Below are 22,963 nucleotides of genomic sequence, written 5' to 3'. Positions count from 1 at the left end.
AGGGAACTATGTTTTAGGTAATCTTTTAGAACTGCCCATTTTCAAATAATCAAGAGAATAAGAATGTTCTGATTTGAAAGAGTTTTGAAAAATTATTTCTTTTTGAGGATTAAAATTTGCAAAGGGTCGGTAAATAGACGGATTTTTAACTTAAACCACTTGCTAAAATAATAACCGCTATCTTTTCTCAAACCAAGATTGGATTGACTCACACACAAATTTTTGGTGCGAAAATGGTTTTCATTGTTTTTAATTTTTATAACTACATTTTGAAAAATTATAAAAAATAAATTTTTTTTTGTGAAAGAGAAGGCACTTGTAGGTGAAAAATAATTGTATTTTTTAATCGATTCATGTTCTGATGAGGTTTTTAATTGGTTCTTTCAGTTTTCCCCTTCCCCATATTAATTTTTAACTAATTACCTTAAACCATTCCTGCAAAAATTAATGAAGGATCGATTTGCTTCGCTTTTAATGAAATTCAGTATTTTAAGTTTTCAAATTAAGCTTGTTAGATTCCTTATCGGTCAGAGAGTTTTTGTTGGAATATTTTCCAACTTGCGTTATGACTTTTTTTTCTTCTTTCCTTTTTGAATCGAAATTTTTTGTGTTGACTTAACGTCTTAGACGGCTTTTTGAAGGATGGAATGAAAATGCGATTTTATGTTAAAGGATGCGTTTTGTAGGCTAAATATTTTGTGAATGTCGTGATTTTTGAAATCATAATTTTGTTCAAGATGTTTTCAATGTTTTGTTCTAGATTTGTTCTTTAAAATTGAAACTGAAATTGAATGATGGAATGAAAATGCGTTTTTCTGTTTATGGATACGTTTTTTAAGCTGAATAGTTTGTGAATGTTCTACTTTTGGAAAGCACCATTTTATTCTAGATTCATTCTTTAAAATTGAAATTGGAGGATGGAATGAAAATGCGATTTTCTTCTGTTAAAGGATATGTTTCATAGGATAAATAGTTTGTGAGTGTTCTACTTTTGGAAATCACATTTTTGTTCCAAGATGTTTTCCCTGTTTTGTTCTTTAAAATTGAAACTGAAATCGTATGATGGAACAAAAATGCGTTTTTATGTTTATGGATACCTTTTTTAAGCTAAATAGTTTGTCAATGTTCTACTTTTGAAAAGCACTATTTTGTTCTAGATTCATTCTTTAAAATTGAAACTGAAATTGGAGGATGGAATGAAAATGCGATTTTCTTCCGTTAAAGGATACGTTTTATAGGATAAATAGATTGTACTCTACTTTTGGAAATCTCAATTTTGTTTAAGATTCGTTCTCAAAAATTGCAATTTAAGAAAAGAAAATTTAGAAACTTGATTTTTACTATTCAAACTTATTATAAAACGGTCTCAGTTTTTATTTTAAACAGGCGTCATTTTAATTAGACGGTGCATTTTACTTTGATTTAACCAGCAATGCTTTGCAGCATTGGCTCTCGACTATCGGGTGCTCCATTAATTTTTCTTGCTCGACTATATCTATAAATGGCTAGCTTTTTTCCTAAAAGATGATAAAGAATCGAATTTTTCTGGATAAAGGAGACGGCGCAGGTGAAAAATAACTCATTCTCCATCTTGGATTCGTATTCTGACGAGGTTTTCTTGAAACTGCGTGGTTTTCCTTTCAGTTTTTTTTCCTCTCTCTTCTCCACTTCACATCCTTCTCCAATCAGCTTTTACCATTCCTGCATACCTTCGCCAGCTATGTAATTGCTTTGCTTTTATAAAAGTCGGCTAATTTCTTCTAAGGAGCGAAAGGTTGGCGAAGAAGCGGTATGTATACTTGTATGTGTCTCTGTGTGTGTGTGTGTATATCCACCCGCAATCCATCGGATGCCATCATTTTGGGAAAAGCTCTTTCTCTCCCCCTTATTTCCAATGTTTTGATGAGCTGGTATCGATTCAGTTTTAGCTGCAGAATTCTCTTCCCAAATCCCCTCCGCCGACCACCCCTGTTGTGTTTGACTCAAATTGCTCTCTGCGTTGCTTTTGGAGACTGTGTCTGGAAAATGAATGGCGAGAAAATTCGCCTCCAAGAATCTGGTTTACTTGCGAGGACATTTTCTTTCTCCTTTCTTCCTATGAGATCTTTGTTTTCATTTTTTACCCTCTGCTGGACACGGGTCAGTTAAGATGTTGGGCGTCCGAGCATGTGGTGTCAATTACACTCGTGCTGCGTCGATTTCGGGCAGGTTAACTATTTCGCCTCAGTATGAATCAATAAGTTCTATTAAATTCAGACAGCGATTAGAAAGACTTCGCTTCTGGTTATACGAAGTAATCAAGGGAAATATTTCTCCAAAAGTTTCTAACTTAGGCTTTTGAATCAGTTAACCTTACATGCTCTCCGGATTTATTACCTAAATATATAGCAACTAATTATTATTTACACCAAGAAGGGGTTAGCTCTATTATTACACGTCCATGGTCAGTATTTTTATTTTTAGTGTTAATCTCCTCGCCTCCCTTCCTAACTAATGATGATATAAAATGCTAAAGCTAGTCATGATGCAATTTATTGGTAAAGGGCAAGAAAAGATAGCTTTTGGCACTTTATGCAATCCCTCTTTCTGCATCGAAGAGATTAGTTAAGAAAAACGTCTTAACTCTAAAAATGTGTTCAGTGAAATAGATCAGTTTTTGTCATTGTGGGTTTTAAATTTTTTATTTCTGTATTATAAATTAAGGTTATGAAAAAGTTGCAGTGAAGTTTAGTTAATTAAAACCAAAATGCTAAAATCTGAATAATTTTAGCTAAAATATTCTACAAACATGAACAACTGTACTTTCATAAGAATATATTTGTAGTATGAAATCTTCGAAATGCCTGAACTTGTCATCTTTTATTCCGTGTGATTCACCTTCGAAAAAAAAAGAGAAAAAAAAAAAACGTTCTTATAAAGCGGCTGGTAATTTTTAAAATTTTTTATTTATTTAAACCTAATAAAAATATATGTATTTTATGAATGAATAAATTATTCTTTTCTTTGTCGCTAGATTTTTTTTAGTTTTGAATGTTAGTTGAAATCTAAGTTCAAAATTAATAAAGAGTTTGAAAATTGAAATCTTAAGCTCGACTACAAAGCTCTTTAACTTAAACCACTTNAAGGTACTTGATTTTAAAAATTCTAAGTCTATTTTTTTTAAGTCTATTTTTTAAGTCTATTTTTTTTCAAGATCATTAGTCTTAACTTTTTTCTTTATATATTAAACATTTGTGTACGGTAAACATTTTCTTATAAATTTTCGGTGATTCTACACGTAAAAATATATAATAAAAGTAATAAACTTATATATTTTTAAAATTATATATCTGAACTTGAAAAAAAAAATAAAGTTTGAAATAATCTCTTGTATTAAATATTTTAAACTGATTCTCAATAATTCAATATGTTGGAGAGCGGATAAACAAAAACTTTTAGTCACCGTCTACCGGACATTACCCCGAAGTTCAAAAACAAGGATTATCCGGGAGAATTCCAGACGTCTGATACTTTTGAACATTTTGACTTCATTCTTAAGGGGTCGTAATCGAGCTGCATAAAAGCATTTCTGTCTGAATAAAATTTGTGAAATGTTCTCATTCACTCACAATTTTTTTTATTTTTATTATTTTCTGCCGTTATTTTAGAAGGTACACACTTTTTAACTATCGTTCTGTGTATTTTTAGTTTCGTAAAAATATTATACTGGAACGAATGGTACGATTCCTGAAAAAGTAAGGCTTTGATTTTCAAAATTATGTACATTTTGACCCTTTAAAGTGTTATTTTTACTAAAGTTAAAATATTTTTGGGATTGAATTTGATTTACAAGAAAAAATTCAATTAACTTAAAATTTATGATTAATTTGATTTTAAAGACTTTTTTTTGTGGAAAAGTGAATGATCCCTATCAGTATTTAACTCTTTATAGGGTTATTTTTTAGTAATGTTATGTTAAAATATTTTTCGGTATTGAATTTGATTTTCAAGAAAAAATTCAATTAACTAAAAATTTATGGTTCATTTTATTTTAAAGACTTTTTTTTTGTGGAAAAGTGAGTGATCCCTATCAGTATTACTCTTTATAGGGTTATTTTCTAGTAATGTTATGTTAAAATATTTTTTGGGATTGAATTTGATCTTCAAGAAAAAATTCAATTAACTTAAAATTTATGATTAATTTGATTTTAAAGACTTTTTTTTGTGGAAAAGTGAATGATCCCTATCAGTATTTAACTCTTTATAGGGTTATTTTTTAGTAATGTTATGTTAAAATATTTTTCGGTATTGAATTTGATTTTCAAGAAAAAATTCAATTAACTAAAAATTTATGGTTCATTTTATTTTAAAGACTTTTTTTTTGTGGAAAAGTGAGTGATCCCTATCAGTATTACTCTTTATAGGGTTATTTTCTAGTAATGTTATGTTAAAATATTTTTTGGGATTGAATTTGATCTTCAAGAAAAAATTCAATTAACTTAAAATTTATGATTAATTTGATTTTAAAGACTTTTTTTTGCGGAAAAGTGGATGGGGCTTTCAATATTTTATTTACCATTAAGAATCGACTATAAACTTGAACGTCTGTGCCGAGTTTACCGGGTTTATAAATTATGTGTTTATAATTACAAATAAACTCGATGAGAAATGATCAAATGAACGAAAGCACAACACAAGAAAAAATAGCTATTCAACTCAGTGTAGACTCCTCATCTTGACCCCACGCCAACCTTTACGGTCCTTTACTGTTGCTCACATTTATGTTAACAAAACCCTTCATTGATGTTTCAGTATTTCTTTTTGATTAATAAGCAGAGATGGTCACACAAATCATAGTTGACAAAATAACTTTCCATTGCTATTCTAAGCATTAAGGTACTCTTTTTCCAATTATAACATAACTAAAGCATTGTTTTTAAATAAGTACGTTGCATATATCTGGATTTCCAAATAGATTGGACACTAAACACTATAACATTGCATTGCCTACATAAAATCGCAGTGGTTTCCATCAAAAGCAAAACTTTTTAGCGATTTCATTGGCTTATCATTGTGGCAAGTTCCTTCAGTTCCTCAGATTATCCCAATTATTATATATAATGTAAATTATTTTAGTTTTTCTGCCCACAAGTTGCTTTATGACGTAAATCCTTTATATCAGCGTTTCCCAAAAGATGTTCCGTGGAACCCTAAGGTTCTGTGGGAGGGCCACAAGGGTTCCGAGAGTTAGGATTTTTTTTAAAACTAGAAATAATTGTATTTATATTCAATCAATATAGTTCATATTATATGTTATGTTGTTTTTATGAAACTATTTATGTTATGTTTACAAAAAATAAAAGTAACAAAAATTTTTTTTATTGACAATATATTGAACAAATTATGAAAAGGATATGTATTTATGAAAAATTCCTTAAGTATTTCTCATTAAGCTTTTAATTATTTCCAAAATAATTAACATTTTTTTTTTTTTTGGATAGTATATTCCCAGCTTGTGCTGAATTTTTTTTTATTTTATGCTGCTGGGGTTCTGCTAAAAGTGGAAGAAAAAAAAAGTCGAGCCGTCCTGATAAAGTTCCATAGTCGGAAAAAAATTGGGAACCTCTCCTTTATATATTTTTGTATGCTGATACGCACATATTTAGTCAAATTTCATCTGCAGTTTATGGACAATTTCAAAAATACATAATAACTATACATTGTCCCTTATAACTTTACTATATTTAACAGTTATTTATAACAAAATATGGGGAGGAACATTTTATCTCTTTTAATATTGTAATCTGTTTCAGGAGATCTGAAATAGGAATTCTATTTTTACCTAGCATTCACAAAATATGTGACCATAACACGTCATATTTCGTGCAGGTTTTTTGTCTCTTAAAAGTAAGGGGGCAGCTGATGATAGTAAATGCAATGAAATCCCGTTAACTGCTTTATAAAACTGTTAGAACCATTTTTATAACGATGGCTTTTATGATATATTGTCTGTATGTTCTATTTCCGAATGATGATTTCTTGTTAATAAGGTCGATTAATATAAATATTTTTAAAATAACTGTATTCCCCTGTTTTATGAAATAAATGTTATACAATATTATGCAATCCTAGAAAGCACATGTTTTTTTTTAAAAATTATATTCAGCTTGTCCACATTCAGAACTAATTTTCGCTACGATTTCTTATTAATGCTCTACTTACGTTATTTTTTTTTTTCGTTAAATGTACCTCTTTCCTCAGCCCTAAGTTATTTTTATTAAATATTTTTTGTGTTTACGTTTTTATATAATGATGCGGAATTTCTTTTTTCGCTGTCTTTTTAATTTTTTTTATTATTATGGAGCTCTTTTCATTTAACTTCAGCGAAATATCAGTTTGAAATTCTAACAGTAAAATTTCCTCTTCAATTTGTTTTCTTTCTTTCTTTCTCTCTTTTTTTTCTTTTTTTTTAAATTTTATTTTAAGGTGGATACCTTGTTTTTTAAAAACTAAATAATTAAGTTTTTTAAATAAATAATTTCTTTTCTTTAAATGCATTCTTTGCACTATTGATTATCTCTTGTATAACTACGAAATGGTTTACAAAACTCTCATTTTTCTTGAGAATTGTTCTACAATTTAACTCCAACAAAACTGCCTTAAAATATATTTTTTATGTTTACGTTTTTATATAATGATGCGGAATTTCTTTTTTTCACTATCTTTTTAATTTTTTTATTATTATAGAACCACAACGCGTATTTCATTTAAATTCAGCGAAATATCAGTTTGAAATTCTAACAGTACTAATTTCCTCTTCAATTTGTTTTCTCTCTTCCTTTCTCTCTCTCTCTCTCTCTTTTTCTGTTTTTTTTTTTTTTAAAAATTTGTTTTATTTTAAGGCGGTACCTTGATTTTTAAGAACTTAATAATTAAATTTTTTAAATAAATAATTGTTTATTTTCTTTAAATGCATTCTTTGCAGTATTAATTATCTATCGTATGACTTCGAAATGGTTTACAAAACTCTCATTTTGCTGGGAATTGTACTACAACTTAGCTCCAAAAAAATTGCTTTAAAATATAAATAATACATTTTAATGACGAAAAATTAAGCTAAATAATTAAAACATATCAATAGGTTCATAAACATCAAATATTTCTTTATACTTGGTCCAAAACAGTGATAAGCCAGTCTTTTAACTTAATTAAAAATTATGTTTTGACTCATATCTGAATTTGTTGAAGGAAATAATAATCAGTGTAAGATAATCGCGATTTTTTCATTTTATTCCAACTAAGTGTATTGATTTAATTCCTTTAATAATATAATTTAATCGACTTGTTTTATAATATTTTACAATTGATATTATGATTAATGAATGCATTTGTTGTGCAAATAATAGTCAGGGTTATTGTATGATTTTTTTTCACATCGTAAAGACTTCTATTAACTATCACCTCACCAATAAATTATCGTGATTTGATTAGTCCATTAATCATCCTTGACTTTCGTTAAAGCGTCATAATTAGATAGCATTATTATGTTTTGTTTAATATTAAAATAGCTATGATCTTTGCAATTGTTATGTAAGAAATTATTTGTATGTTCATGCGAGGTGATAGCACTTTCACTCACTGTCACGTGTTTTAACTGAGATATTCCAGATTATTTTGCTGAAATGTTTAATTATGAATAATTCTTTCTTTCTTTTAACTTTTTGTTGTTAAACTAATTATTTTACTAATTATAATTTTTTTCGTTCTTTCAAGCATCTGATTTTTATTCTTTTACTATTGAATTATTTGTTTTTATTCTTTTCTTGTCACTTTTTTTTTCTTATCCTAAAAAAAAAGAATAAAAGAGAAGAATTAAAAAAATATTTTCTCTTCTTATCCCTTTTTTTTTTTATTGAAGTTTACAGTTGTAGAATTTTTTTTAAATTTTATTTTATTTTTAAATCTGAAAGGTTGTTTTCTCATGCTATTTTATAAATTAAGTTTTTATGTCACTTAACCAATCCTTAAATTAGTATCAAAAAAATTTTTTTTAAATTTTTTCTTATAAAATTTCAAAAAACAGTTTAAGCAAATTATGTAGATTTATGAGACATAAGTAAAATATCTATGAATAAAAATAATTTATAGTTTTGCGCACGTTGACTTCCATGCATATGAGTTAAGAGTTTGTTTTTGTCAAAATTATAATTAATTAATTAATTTAATTAATTGCAATTAATTAATTATAAGTTTTTCGCGATTAATTTTTTTTTTCGTTAATTCGCTACTTATATCGTTGGTTTTGAAATAGATTCTATATCTAAATATGTTTTGATACACAAATTTATCTTCTGATACTCAAATTAGTAATTCTGCATTTTGGTATTTTAATATTAATCGCTTATTTTTATCTTGAAAAAATTTTAAAATTCATTTTAGAAATGATTACAAATTTTTCTTATACTAATTATGTAGTTTTTTTAAAAATAAATATAATATATTAGATAAAATGTAGTGATCGCACATAGACCATTTGTGGCGTGCGCAGATTAGCTCTCTATTATATTTAATTAAAGATGCAATAAAATTGCAACACCTGTTTGGTAGATGCATGTATTAACTATATATCACCAGGTTGCGATTTATTTGTTCTACGGCTGATTAGATTGTTTTCAACAGTTATATTTACTTTATTTATAGTTTGTTCGTTTGTTGGAAATTCGGACCATTAGCGAAGTATTGCTTTCTGACCTCTTGCAGACCACTGCGAACCAGTTTTGGAGGAGGTTCTCCTATTTATACAAGTTTCCGAATCATAGTTCATCGATTTCCTAGTCATCGCGTCGCTTGCTTTCCTCTGAGTGAATGCTTGAATGTGTTTATGGATGTCGGAGGCTTTGCCTTTATAATAATGGCGGCGACCGACGCTATTAAGCCTAGCAACGAATCATCGCCATTGTTGAATTTCGATTGCTCTCTACTTAGAGATGGAAGAGAATATCTATTCACCGTTTCCAAAATCCGGGCATCAGATCGTCTGCGTCGCTCTGATTTGAGGCTCTGCGTGTAGCTTTCATATTAATTATCTAAAATGTTGAAAATCGTTTGATTTAATACGACACGAATTAATAGTAATCGAAATAATTCCAAAATTTTGCGAATCTTGTTATTTTACTCGATTGGTAAAAAACAGGGACGAGTTACTCTAATTTCCAATATATATTTTTCTATATTTTAATGCTGGTAATCAGAATTTTCGTTTTATGATCAACAAGTAAAACAAGATTAATTTTGTTTAGCTTTTTAGCTTGTTTTGAAATTTTTGTTATTTAAAGTTAACCACGGCATGTTATTCGTTTAAATCTTAGTGAACAAAAAAAGTAAAAAAAAAAAAAAAAAAAAAAAAAAAAATTTTTTTTAGTATTTATGTATAAGTATGCATCTAATACTAACATTTATTTTTTAATTGTACCCTAAGATTATTAGGAATTGATTAAATTAATGATCAGATTATATAATTTAACAAACGATTGCATTTTGCTAAGAAATTTTATTTACATGATTCAATTTTCTGTCATGTATTTATAAGTAATAATTGGAATCATTAATTCTTTAAAGAAAAATCCTAGAAATCCGTAGAGATGATTTTATTCAATAAAGCTAATTGCAATATTTTTATTGCTTTTTTAAAATATTGGTTTCAAATGATTTCAATGAAAATGTTTTTTAATAAGAATGGCTTTTAGATTGTGTTTTGTTGATAAAAATATCATATTCTCTGCTTTTTTAATATCCTTTCTTAGCAGATAATAAGTTTTTGTTCTGTGCAATATTGTGATTTGTACGGGAAAACACCAGTTAAACAAACTTGTAGCGCACTGCTTGGAGCCTCAAATATTCGATTTAATGACTCGTAAAATGCTAATTGTTGTCGCTGCTTCATTCTTATTTCAAATTTATCTGAAATCTTCAGAAGAAAAAAAAAAAAAAGCTAAATTTTCAACGGTATTAATTTAGCTAGTATCAATGACATCGTTCACGGTTAATATCTTTTGGCGGAAATGATGATTTTTTGCTATAACGAATAGAAATTAAAACAAATGAGTAAAATTATTACTTTAATATAATGCCTCATTTGTAAATGCATTTTGGTAAAAGACAGAGTATTAGCAACGAAACTATTATATTCTATTTAAAGTTTACATTGGAAAACTAATTTTGAAAATAATTTTTGACATTTCTTAAACTGCTTAAATTCGAAAGGCTATTGAAATTTGAATGCAGTAAAATTATGGACATGAAATTAATTATTGAAAAAATCAATTTTTTATATTACATTTATCGCAGGCGCGTGTTCTCTAATCGGTGTGTCACTGTTCAATTAATTCTTTTGCCTTTTTCCGATTTAAATTGCATTTTAATTTATAACGTGTTAATATACATTGACATTTTAAAATTAGAACTATTTTAAAAAATAAACTAATTTTTTTCAGTTATCGAACAATTATTGATCGAACTTTTTTTGGCGGAACCACGTCCTGCTATAGAGTATATAAAGACAATTGCGAACGCATTAACTAATAAATGATACTTAATTTTTGAAAATATTTAATTGGAGATATGGAATTTAATAATCTTAAATTAGATTTTATGCCTGGCTATTTAATTCTCTCACCTCGAGTTTTTAGCTAGTTCTAAATTGCTTTTTGGTTTATACATGTATGCAAGCAGCTAAAAATGAATAAAAGAAGCTTAATTATGGTTTTCGCTAAAATAAAAGTGAAAGAGAACTGTCTTAAACATTGAGAATAATACCAATGGAAACTTATTTCTTTATTAATGATTTTTTTTTTTTTTTGATTTATAAAGAGTGATGGGATATACCAATACTATTTTCCATAAATGCACATACTTGTCTTTATTTATTCGAAGTATTATAATTTGAAAAAATATATATCTATATTTATATTGTTATATTTTTTACTTTAAATAATTTTATAAAGACAATAGAAATATTAAATAAATAATGGATTAATGATTGGATCTAAATGAAGCAAAAGTCATTACTGGTCAAAAAATCTCAGAACCCTTTCGCGGAACCTTAAGGTTCCGCAAAACACAATTTGAGAAACACTGATGTTTAGTAATTATGTCTCTTTTAAGAGAAAGATCAGGGGAAAAAAAGGCGGGGGAAAAAAAGATAGCTGATGGGGAATAATATGAGTAGGGTTTACAAAAGAAAGGGGTGAAGGGTTTACCAAAATCCGCTACTCTTTCAATTGGGGCGTTTCTAGTGGGGTTTCTTCTCTCTCGCTCGCGCATCAATGATTTATCACATTTGTTTACCTACATTTGGAGCTAACTCTCCACATTCCTACCTTAAATTTTCTTCGAATTAGAATGTTTACTTATTTTTCAGTCTGCCGCTGGCTCGGACTAAATTACAGGCTAGGTTATCAAGGTCACTTACATGCACTTTTTATTTTTTTTGAAAAAAAGTTACTTAAATAAAAAATTGTTGAAACAAAAATTCCAGTTACTTGTATGATGCAATTTTTACATTTTGTTTTTCAGTAACCGAAACTCTAGTTTTTTATTTGGCTTTAGTTTTATTTTGTATTTTTGAAAATTTTGCATTTCACTATTAAACGAATTTGGGATTGTTAAAATTGGGCATGGGTAAAATCTCTGAATGTTTATGATTTATCGCCTGCATAATGCTCAATATGTCATCATAAATATTTACAAATATTTTTGTGACAAAAACATTAATATCCATATTAAAAAACCTTCTTTTTTTTAAAATCCATAATCTATATTAATTTATATAAGTCGCCATCTTCTTCTTAAGTAATTGCGATATATATGTACATACTTAGCTTTTAGTCTCGAATTTTCCAAATGTGAATTTGAAAATAGGAATTTTCCAGTGTTCACATATCCATCATGACTAAAAAAGATTTATTCTGAAAAGGCATTCTTACGTGTCTGAAAAAGCATTCTTACTTTTAATTAACTAAACTTTCTTAATTTAATTAATGTGTAGTAAGCGTGTTAATTAATTATTGATTAAGCGTGTGTAAGAAATTTAAAAAAAAGTTCAATATTCGATTTTTATTTTCTCTTTTGTTGAAAAGAGTATCTTGTAGTACATGGGCATTCTGTTCAGTAATTTGACACTAAAGCTAGTGATTTAACTAATAGTAGTTAAATCACTAGCTTTAGTGTGTGATTTCTTTACAGTGCTCACTTTTTTCAAAGATTAAATTAAAAAAAAAAACAAACCTAATGTTAAATAAACAATCCCTGGAGAATTTTTTACTGTAATTTTATTTACTGTTTTTTTGGGATTAATTCTGCTTAATTAAAGAATGAACTGTCCCCCCCCCCCTAGATAGAATACCAACCCCTTGATGTTATCTTTACCGTAAGCTTGTATGCTGAGTAGGAAAACAGATTTAAAGGTTAAATGTTATTATTGTTCTGTGTGGAATTAAAATTAATAATCATCCTGAATNTTAGAATGTTTACTTATTTTTCAGTCTGCCGCTGGCTCGGACTAAATTACAGGCTAGGTTATCAAGGTCACTTACATGCACTTTTTATTTTTTTTGAAAAAAAGTTACTTAAATAAAAAATTGTTGAAACAAAAATTCCAGTTACTTGTATGATGCAATTTTTACATTTTGTTTTTCAGTAACCGAAACTCTAGTTTTTTATTTGGCTTTAGTTTTATTTTGTATTTTTGAAAATTTTGCATTTCACTATTAAACGAATTTGGGATTGTTAAAATTGGGCATGGGTAAAATCTCTGAATGTTTATGATTTATCGCCTGCATAATGCTCAATATGTCATCATAAATATTTACAAATATTTTTGTGACAAAAACATTAATATCCATATTAAAAAACCTTCTTTTTTTTAAAATCCATAATCTATATTAATTTATATAAGTCGCCATCTTCTTCTTAAGTAATTGCGATATATATGTACATACTTAGCTTTTAGTCTCGAATTTTCCAAATGTGAATTTGAAAATAGGAATTTTCCAGTGTTCACATATCCATCATGACTAAAAAAGATTTATTCTGAAAAGGCATTCTTACGTGTCTGAAAAAGCATTCTTACTTTTAATTAACTAAACTTTCTTAATTTAATTAATGTGTAGTAAGCGTGTTAATTAATTATTGATTAAGCGTGGGTAAGAAATTTAAAAAGAAGTTCAATATTCGATTTTTATTTTCTCTTTTGCTGAAAAGAGTGTTTTGGTACATGGGCATTCTGTTCAGTAATTTGACACTAAAGCTAGTGATTTAACTAATAGTAGTTAAATCACTAGCTTTAGTGTGTGATTTCTTTTCAGCGCTCGCTTTTTTCAAAGATTAAATAAGAATAAAACCTAATGTTAAATAAACAATTCCTGGAAATTTTTTTATTGTAATTTTATTTACTGTTACTTTGGATTTGTTTGGAATAATTCTGTTCAATTGAAGAATGAACTGGTTCCCCCACCCCTAAGCTAGAATACCAACCCCTTGATGTTATCTTTACCGTAAGCTTGTATGCTGAGTAGGAAAACAGATTTAAAGGTTAAATGTTATTATTGTTCTGTGTTGAATTAAAATTAATAATCATCCTAAATGATGTTCAACCCTAAAAATGTTATAATTCTCTTATGATAATCTCTTATGATTTATAATTCTCCTACCCTCTCTATAAAAATGATTTAAAAAAAAAAAGATGAAAAAACTTAACTGTTTCTCAAATGATTTATTTTATTTTGACAAAATTAAATTTTTACGTAAATCAATGTGAGGGATGACTAGGTGACTCTTGAATAACTAGATTAGCTATATTTGGTTCGAAAGCTGTTAGTTTCAGTTATATATCACTTTAAACTTTTTTTTTTTTTTAAAGATAAGTAATTGTTTATAAAAATATGCTGAATGAGAAATTTTATAAGGTATAATCTATTATAAAAACTTGCGTTACTACATTCTAATTACAAATAGCATTTCAAACGAAAATTCTAAATACTGTGATGCTGTCAATGAATTAGCAATCGAATAGCATTGGTATTCGTTCATCAACCCCCTGCATCAGATAGACCCCTAATTATGCTATGTTGAACCTCAGGGGTTTATATTGACCGCTGTGGTGACCTCAATTCTAAACTAATTTTCAAGGCTGATAAGTAAAATTTAAATTAAATCAAGTGGAACCATTTTTTTAAAAATGGGGCTTCAGTACCGTTTGAGACGTTTCCATATGAAGTGGCAATGAAAAATTGTCTCTCGTGAAAGGAAAAGTGGTTACATATCTCGTTTTAGGCGGTGGGTCTTGTGATTACTATAATTGACTAATAAGCGCGCTTTCTTTCATTTAAAAATGTGTTGCTGAACTGACGATCAAAGAAAAATGATATTTTCTTTATTCGATATAAAAAAAATTTTTCTCTATGACACACTAATTTGACTTTTATGAGGTTATTGCTAATTGGTGGTTTTGATTATGGTATATTAGGAAAAAAAATCATTGAAGGGAACACTGAGCACTTTACCTAAAAATCGTCAATATAAGGAATACCGGGCAATGGCACTTGACCTAAAGAAAACAACCAGTATCGGGAATACCGGCACGCACATCCATATCTTGTTATTATCGCGATTAATATGATAAGAAGCGGTTATTAATAATAATGGCGCGACTAACAGCGCATATTTCACTAATGGTTTCCCTAACCTACCTATAATCTGTTTTTTTCTTGTTTTTTTCTTCTCTCTAATAAAGAAAAGAATTTTTTTTTCTTATAAAGAAAAAAAACTTAATCCTATCTATCTATACATTTTAAGCAGAATATATTATGTTTTATTTTCTTTGGCATCTGAATTATATTTTTAAGCCAAACTAGTTTGTATCGCAAAATATGAAATCATTACCTTAAACTGTAATGATAAGCTAGTCTTTTTCTTCCCCCACTGCCTAAAATAAAAAAATTTTCTTCGACCGCCTGAATTTGTTATATCGCCAAAATATCCATGGAAAATATTATTTTCAATGTAAATATCTTTTTAAACTGTTAATTCGTGAGAATTTCTTAATTGTTCATTTATTTTATATTTTCTGTTGAGCTCAAAAATTCTTATGTCGAATATCTTTTGAGAATTAGTAACTACGCTGTGTTGTGATTTGTAAAATGGATGAATGGAATTTTTATCAATTATATTGTAAGCGATAGAAACTATTCTTCAGAAGTATGCTTGGAATTCCTTAGAAATTAACTGAACATGAAGCTAATCGTGAACATTTTATTCATTCATTAATTTTACGTAATAATTAATACTAACTTAAATATTGATTCTAAAAAATAAAATTTAGGGGAAAAAAGAGATTTTTCCTACTTAAAAATAACAGTAAAATAGTTTTACAGTTTTTACTACTTATAAATAATAATCTTAACTATTCTTAAAACTTTTTTACCTCGAAAATATTCTTAAAACTATTTTTTTATTTTTGCTCTTCTCATTGCTTGTAATATTAAACTTGTTGCTTTCCTCCCTAACTTTCTTTTTAGTATTTATCTTTATTAAGTTTGTCGCTTAAATTAGATGTTAATTATGAATATTCTTGTTGATTAAAAAATTTACACACCTTACATTATTTAAAAATAAAAAAAAGGGAAATCTGACTAAAAAAAAATTTTTATTTGTTAAACTTCATTGAAACCTATTCTTATTAAAATTTGCCTCATTATTAGAACTTAAAAAACTCATAATTCTCCTTTTCGAACGCAGTATTCGCTCCCCCTATCCACCTATTTGTATTAACCTTTTTATTGTTTTCCCTCAAAATATTTATTTGTTATCCCTATTTGTTATAAGTTTATCTATAAATAGGAAGTTTGTTGTTAATTGTCCTGTTTTTACTAAAATAATCCTGTGAATGAAAAAATTAATAGGTATTAAAAAAAAAATTTCAGAACAAAAAAAAAAAGAGAATGTGGCTGGAGAGAATTATTTTTACGTAGAAACTCTAATGAGGGGAAAAAACGAATTCTTCTTCTTTTCTTTTTATTTACTTTTGGAAAAAAAGGTGTAAAAATATTTTTTAATTGCGCTTTGTACGAGGCTATTTATCTCGTACTGCATTCTTCAAGGTAACCACGCGCACGTAAAATTTTTTCTACCCCCTCCCCTTTATTTTCCGTAAGAAACTGAACGTTTTATAATTTATTTATTCCTTCTAATTCTTTATTAACTCCTCTAGGTAGCTCGAAGTTTAAAAAAAAATTACATTGGAAAATTTACCCTTTTATACAATTGTTTTTAAAGTTTCTTAAATTAATTCTTTCTCAGGATTGCACAGAATGCCAACAATAAATAAACCATCAGTGCTTTAACTTTTCGAGATAAGTTGATTTGGGTCTTAAATGAAGTTAATTCACAGCTAATTGAAATAATAGCATTAATAATAAAAATATTATCTATAATATTAAGGTTATACGGATCTCTTTGATTTGATTTCTTGATATTTAGCTTTATGTATTTCTTATATTCTTACTTAACTAAAAATTAAGTTTCCATTGATTTGAACTGTAGAATCTATTTCTTCTGCGATTGTTTTGTTGCGCTTATTTCTGACGTTTATCATAAGGGGTCATTTAAATATTTAGTAATGATAATTTGATGTTTTTTGTCCCCAAACTTCACCTTTCCAGCAAAACTAATTTAAACTCAAACTACCCCCTAACGTAGATTTTTGTTTCTCAAAATGCTATTTTTATTTATTTTTATTTTCGAAACTCAATTATTTTTGCAATTCTGGAATTTTTCTGATAGAGGTTTTTTTATAGTCATATTTTATAAAAACGTAGTCATAATCATATTTTATAAAAACATAGTAATTATACAAACACATTCAACATATAGCATATTCGTAAATTTATTAATATTTTTTAAAAATGTAGCAAATGATGTTTTATTTTTGTTGTTGTCTATTCTATTTAAATAAATACTTAATTATATTTAATAATTTTGTTATTTCCGTTTTCTTTTAAACGAGCATTTTTTTAAATTTAAATTAGATCTTTTAAAACAATAAGATCATAAACATTTTCACTAATTGGTGCATATGCAGAATTGTATAATTTAAATTTTAACTAAGTTTTTAAATATGTAAATTTTTAAGGCAAATAGACGTATGAATATGTGCTCGTGAATTTTTAAATTTAAATTACTTTAATTTAAACCGTGTTTTGGTAATATTAGGGAATTTGGGGTTGTCTGATGATTGCGCTTATCTTTATATTTTCTTTTATGACCCAAAATAAGCAATTCGTAAATCTCTCCTCCCCCCGTTTAATGCTTACGAAATATCTGAAAGGTCTATATTCTTTAATTAGTTTTTTTTTCTTGTTTAGTGAGTTTAAGATGTTCAATTATTTAATATTTGGTATTTTGGGTCCCAATAATTTGGGGACCCAATTTGGGTTTGGATTTTATCTTATATTTATGTTCATTTTATTGAGTTTTTGATTAACTTCCCAATTCCGTCTTAATTCTCATTATATGATCAGTTTAAATAATGAACTAGAATCCAATTTCTGACGGACATTTTCTCGTCTGTCCGTTTTCTTAAAAATGAGATATTTTTTTTCTTACTGTCACAAACTTAGTATTTGTTTAAACACAAGTATGAATAAGTTAAACTAAAATGCAGAAACAGTCTGGTTGTTTTGACCATCAACAAGAACAAGATATGTAGGTTATGAGTAATTTCGAGTCAGGTTTTTCATTGATGTAAGAAAGAATTTCTTATGTAGCCATTTTAATACTTATTTTCGAGGAAGTTGCGCCATTTCTATTTGTTACTGAACTTTAGTAATGCTTGGAATGAAGTAGGTGGTTTTTTTTTCTTTTTAATTTCCTTTTATTTCTTTTTTTAACTGTCTTTCTTTTTATTCTTGCGTGATTCACATTTCGTATCTCTTAACACAAGAATGATCTTGGCTGAATATGTAACTAGTTCTGTGCCACATCCGGTTCATCTGTGATTATCTATATTAAAAGAGAACTTTTTATATTAATTATTTCGTGTTATAATTTCGAACTATTGCTATTAAAAGTTTATGTTTACTGTCTAAAGTGCAGCTGTACCATTACCGAATCTTGTTTTGCTTTTAATTTTTATTAAACTTCGAATTTTGTTCGTATTTATAACATTTGTCCTTCTCAAACTATCGTACGAACTTTTTATATTCATATATTATTTGTTCCGTGAAACATTTAAATTAATTGGGAAAATTAATTATAACTGACGTTATTCATATATGAATAACTGTTGCAGGCATTTATTGCTTAAAGTGGGCAGGGGTCTTCGAATTTTACCAATGGTGAAAAAGTCATGAAAATGTCTAGGAATTAAAATACCCAAAATATTTAGGAAAAGGAATAAATTTATGTTTGAGGTACTTAAAATTGTAATATTTTTTCAATATAATTTGTTTTGTAATATTTTTTTTTGAAAATTGTTTATTTTCAAATTCAAATGGCATGTGTGTGTGTTTTGTAATATATTATTTTGTTTGCGAATAAGGCTTAACTAATAAAATTAAGAAGATTTATGCATCCAGGTATAAAAATTAGTAAATTTCGGTAAAAAAAAATTTCATAAATTTTTCTTCTTCTTTTGGGTGTTCCTGGCCACCCTGTTGTGGTAAGCCAGATTCTTAATTAATTATATCTTATTGAATTAATAAATATTTTAATGAAAAATGTATACTAATTTAGAATAAAGCAAATTTTGTTTTTATTCATTTTTACATCATTAAAATAGAAATTATTTTGTGTTAAAACAATTTCTGCTTTTTACTTTTGATAATTTTTATTTATTCCTTGTTGTTTTTTTCATTCGTATTTTTAGATAATCGGTATTTATTATAATTTAGCAATATCTTCATTCTTAAATTAACAATATCTTTATAGTTGTGACACCACAAAGGGTTTTCCTTCTATTTCCTGAAATAGATGTAAGCTTCATGAATCCTAGACACCCTAGTGTTCAACTTTTTAAATCAGATTTAGTTTATGACTCTAAATCCCCCCCCCCCTGATTACAGACATTGACTTTAATGCAATATAGTCGTAGTCTGTTCTTTCAATTGTTGGATATTCATTCTATCTATCATTATTGAACGATGCTTTTAGCTACCATTGGCTAGTGTTCGGTTTAGTCTCTTGCTTGTCCATAAAGATTTAATTTTAAGCAAATTAAATTAATTTTCATGCTAAGCGAGATAAGTACGAATCTAAAAACTTATTTTATGAAATTTTTTTCATTTATTGCTAAAAAAAAAGTATCACAGAATGATTTATTTCTGATAAGGTTATGCAGCATGGGCATCGCTGACGTCCCATTTTTAAGGAGGACTAAATTCAAATTCACAATCACACTAAAATTTTACACATAAAAAAATCACACTTCAATCTGACGAATTTACTAAGAGATTTATCTCCTTCCTGAGTCCTATCATGAGTTTAAATCGTTTATAATTCATGAAAATATATTTTACATATATTTTATATAATACATTTAATTATATTTTATTTAATACATATTTGTCTAAAATATTGAGGGAGACTTTTAAAATTTTTTATTAACATATTTTGCTTTATATTATTTTAGTTTCCAGAACTATCATACGTGTAAAAAAAAAATAACACAGGAGATTATTTTGAATGAGTCATTTGATTTTTCAGATAATGTGGCATTCGCCCGCAATTGTCATCTTAAAAATATTGAATGGAATCTGCTCCGGAAATAACCTCTGTATATTTCCGACAGGTGAAATACGTAGTATGGAAAGAAATTTTTAATTCTTTATTTTATTGATTAGAATTTATTTAGGTGATAATATTTTCAGCTCGGCTTCGAATCCACTTCTCATTAGTTTTAATAATATTCTCAGAATGCGAGATCTTCAAAATCGCAAAAAGTAAAACTCAATTTTAACTCGGAACTTTTTAACCTTGTCTTGTATCATTTTTATTCGTTTATTTATTCGTTGGTGAACTTTCATTCTAGACATAGCTCAAGATACGTGTTTTTAGAAAATGGACATAGCATTTGATTTGTTTTTCAATTGGGAAAAAAGTTTTTTTTTTTTAAAGAACTTTTTCAACTATGAATTGTTTTTTCAAGAACAAACTAATGGATCAAAATGAATTCGTATTATAGATAATATTAGAGGTTCGTAATATTAGATATCCATTGCGTTTAGTAAATTTTTTTAAATTAGGCTTTTTTAAGAGATATTAAAACTCGAGGTTGTCATGGGGCCTATAAATTTATAATGATGGTATTAAATTGATGTTGTACGAGTTTAGATGTTTTAAAACCACGTTATCGTTTAGTACAACGAGTTGCATGAAAAGTCCAATCTGTAATATTCTGAGCAACCCTGACCCCGAATCCAGGGCTTGGTCCCGTAATGATTATGCTTAGTTATAGTTATTACATTTATTATTATATTTATTTAGTTATTAAATTTAGGTTGAACATTTAAAAGTAGAATTTTTTTGTTGTTGATGTTATGCCCATATTTTTAACACTCATTTTATTTCGTGTCCATTTAATATCAAAACGCAATTTGAGCTCTTCCCATTTTCTGAAACACGCATTTTGAGCTGTGCCAGTTAAATGCTCGCCGGCAAATCTATTAATTTAGTTGATATAGAATCAAAGTGCTTAATTATTATATCCATAGCAGGATAATTCGCTCACAATTATTCGAATTGCTCGATTTAGCATAGGTTCATGTTTTTAGTTTCGATTGACGTGTGAATCAAATTCTCAGTCGCGTTAATATTTGTTATTCAACAGATTCATTCCTGGCAAAATGCATTCCAAATTGCTAGAAACGAAATTCGTCTGAAACCGGTCTACATTTTTGTGTGGTTATTCCTCATCGCTTCTTTAAATCCCATCTGGTTTTCTAAACACCTGCTCTTTTCTTTAAAAAAATCGTTTCCATTTTGACTTGCTAGAAAGAAGAAAAAAAAGCAATCAGGGAGACGCTAGAGATCCACTTAAAAATAAGCGTATTTTTCTACTGTTTTTCAACTCGTCCTCACCGCCATTTCTTGATGTAATCCCAAAGCCCACACTTCCATCAAAGAACTAACGAAATATCCAGCGTTCTAGTCTGTGTCAGCCATTGTTGCCATTCGGGAATCATCGACGAAAAGGAATGAAATGAAATAAAGAACAGAAAAAAAAAAGAACAGGAGGAAATAATAAATAAATGAAAATAAAAAGTTCCGAGCGCGAGGAAGGGAGTAGAGGGGTGTGCAGGGTGTAGTGAAAAAAAAAAAATCTGTAATCGATAGTAGAAGACACGAAGCTTCTGTTTATTGGGTCTCTCTCTCTCTCTTTTCTTCTCTTTTCATTTGTTATCTTATGGTCGCCATTTTAAGAAAGAACTGCAACGCGTGAAAGGCACAGTTCTGATAAAATGACAGGTTGCCAGGCACAGCCATCTTGCATATTTTTAAATACCTCTGGCGTCTGTTTGCGGGCAGATGAAAACGCAGTCTAGTTTTTTTTACGCCTTCGTTTTCCACTAACTCACTACGAGTACTCTCAGATTTGCCCCTTATGCCTTTTCTCTCAAAAGGGCGAGAATAGGAAAAGAAAATGGTGGTAATCGACTTATGCTATGTGAGAAGAAATCTGATTTTCGTTAACTTATGAGATGAGAAAGGTAATGGCGCGCTGAGAATACGAGATATTTCTTTTGAGAAATCTCGTAAAATATTGAGGAAATTACTATGAGAACATTATGTTCCTTTTCATGTTATTGTAAAGTGACATTACATAATTTGTGTGCAATAAAAATTTAGCTAGACTTTTAACTCAGCGCAATCTGGTTGAGTTTGCGCCACCAGTATGAATTAATAAATATAGAATCAATTTAAACGCTGCATAGAATAAGAATAGAAGAATACCCAGAAATTAACGCATTCTTGCAATATTCTCTGCTTTCGTTTTTTTTCTTTCTAAGTTACTACGGATAAGATTACTCTCAGATACTCTATTTAAGTTCTCAGATTTGTACTAATGCCTTATTCTCGCTGAATGGCGACAATTTTAAAAAGGAAATGTGGACCATCAATTGACGCTACATGAGAAACCTGATTTCGTAAATCAAAGAGATAAGAAAGGATCAGCGATGATATGCGAGACGACGATGTTTGAGATAACCCAATCCAGAAGACAGAGGAATTCCTGGAGATCAAGTAGTGGAAGAAATTTCTCCTTCGTTAAGGACTTTTTTGAAACTATCCCGCATTTGCTTTACATTGAGTGGAAAACCACAAAAACCTCTCAAGGACTCTAACCCATGATCTGTCTACCACTGATAATATTTTACGTCAGCATTGTGGTTGGTGCGAGCCGGTGCGGATTTCGTATCGACCAGTCATAGCTGGTATTCGAACCCGTTCCCGTTATTGAAAGGCGAATGCTCTATCCCCTGAGCCACCACGACTTACTGAATTGTCATTGTGAAGAACTGGAGAACTCATTGTTGGATCGCCTGTGGCGACTTTAAGACCATCCAGCTTCAGATCGGGTGCCAGCTGTACCAGAATTGTGCGCAAATGCTGATCGCATTGCCATAATCATACCGTTGGTTACGAAATTGTAGAGCCTAAACCTTCCATTACCCTCCCCCGTCCCACATTATAGTGTTGCGGGAATATTTTACTGCTAGTTATAAATATAAAATTTATTTTAAGACATTCTGCAATGAATAAGAATCAAGAATTGACAAATTCTTTGGGCAGCATCTCTAGTTAACAAATTCTTTGTGTCGGGACAAAATTGAAAGAGAGAGAGAGAGAGAGAGACTAAAGGTACTCCTGCTGCATAATGAGAAGTTTTTTTCAATCGATGCTCAAAAGAGATGAAAATGGTGGAAATTTC

At 28.5% G+C, this 22,963-nt stretch overlaps 1 protein-coding gene across 33 annotated transcripts in view; it reads left to right on the top strand.

Annotated features, from left to right (window-relative positions):
• Positions 1-22,963, top strand: part of LOC107452081 (bromodomain adjacent to zinc finger domain protein 2B) — a 124,629-nt gene that overhangs the window by 21,354 nt on the left and 80,312 nt on the right. The window contains exon 1 of one of the 33 annotated variants that reach the window (XM_043048843.2): positions 1,612-1,789. The exons of the other annotated variants lie outside the window; for them this stretch is intronic. The gene's annotated coding sequence lies outside the window, so the exon portion shown is untranslated. Of the gene's footprint in view, positions 1-1,611; positions 1,790-22,963 lie in introns of those variants that run through there. 33 annotated transcript variants of the gene reach the window in all.

The sequence above is a fragment of the Parasteatoda tepidariorum genome, chromosome 4 (assembly GCF_043381705.1).
Source record: "Parasteatoda tepidariorum isolate YZ-2023 chromosome 4, CAS_Ptep_4.0, whole genome shotgun sequence".
NCBI lineage: Eukaryota > Metazoa > Arthropoda > Arachnida > Araneae > Theridiidae > Parasteatoda > Parasteatoda tepidariorum.
This window is presented reverse-complemented; position numbering and strand designations above follow the sequence as displayed.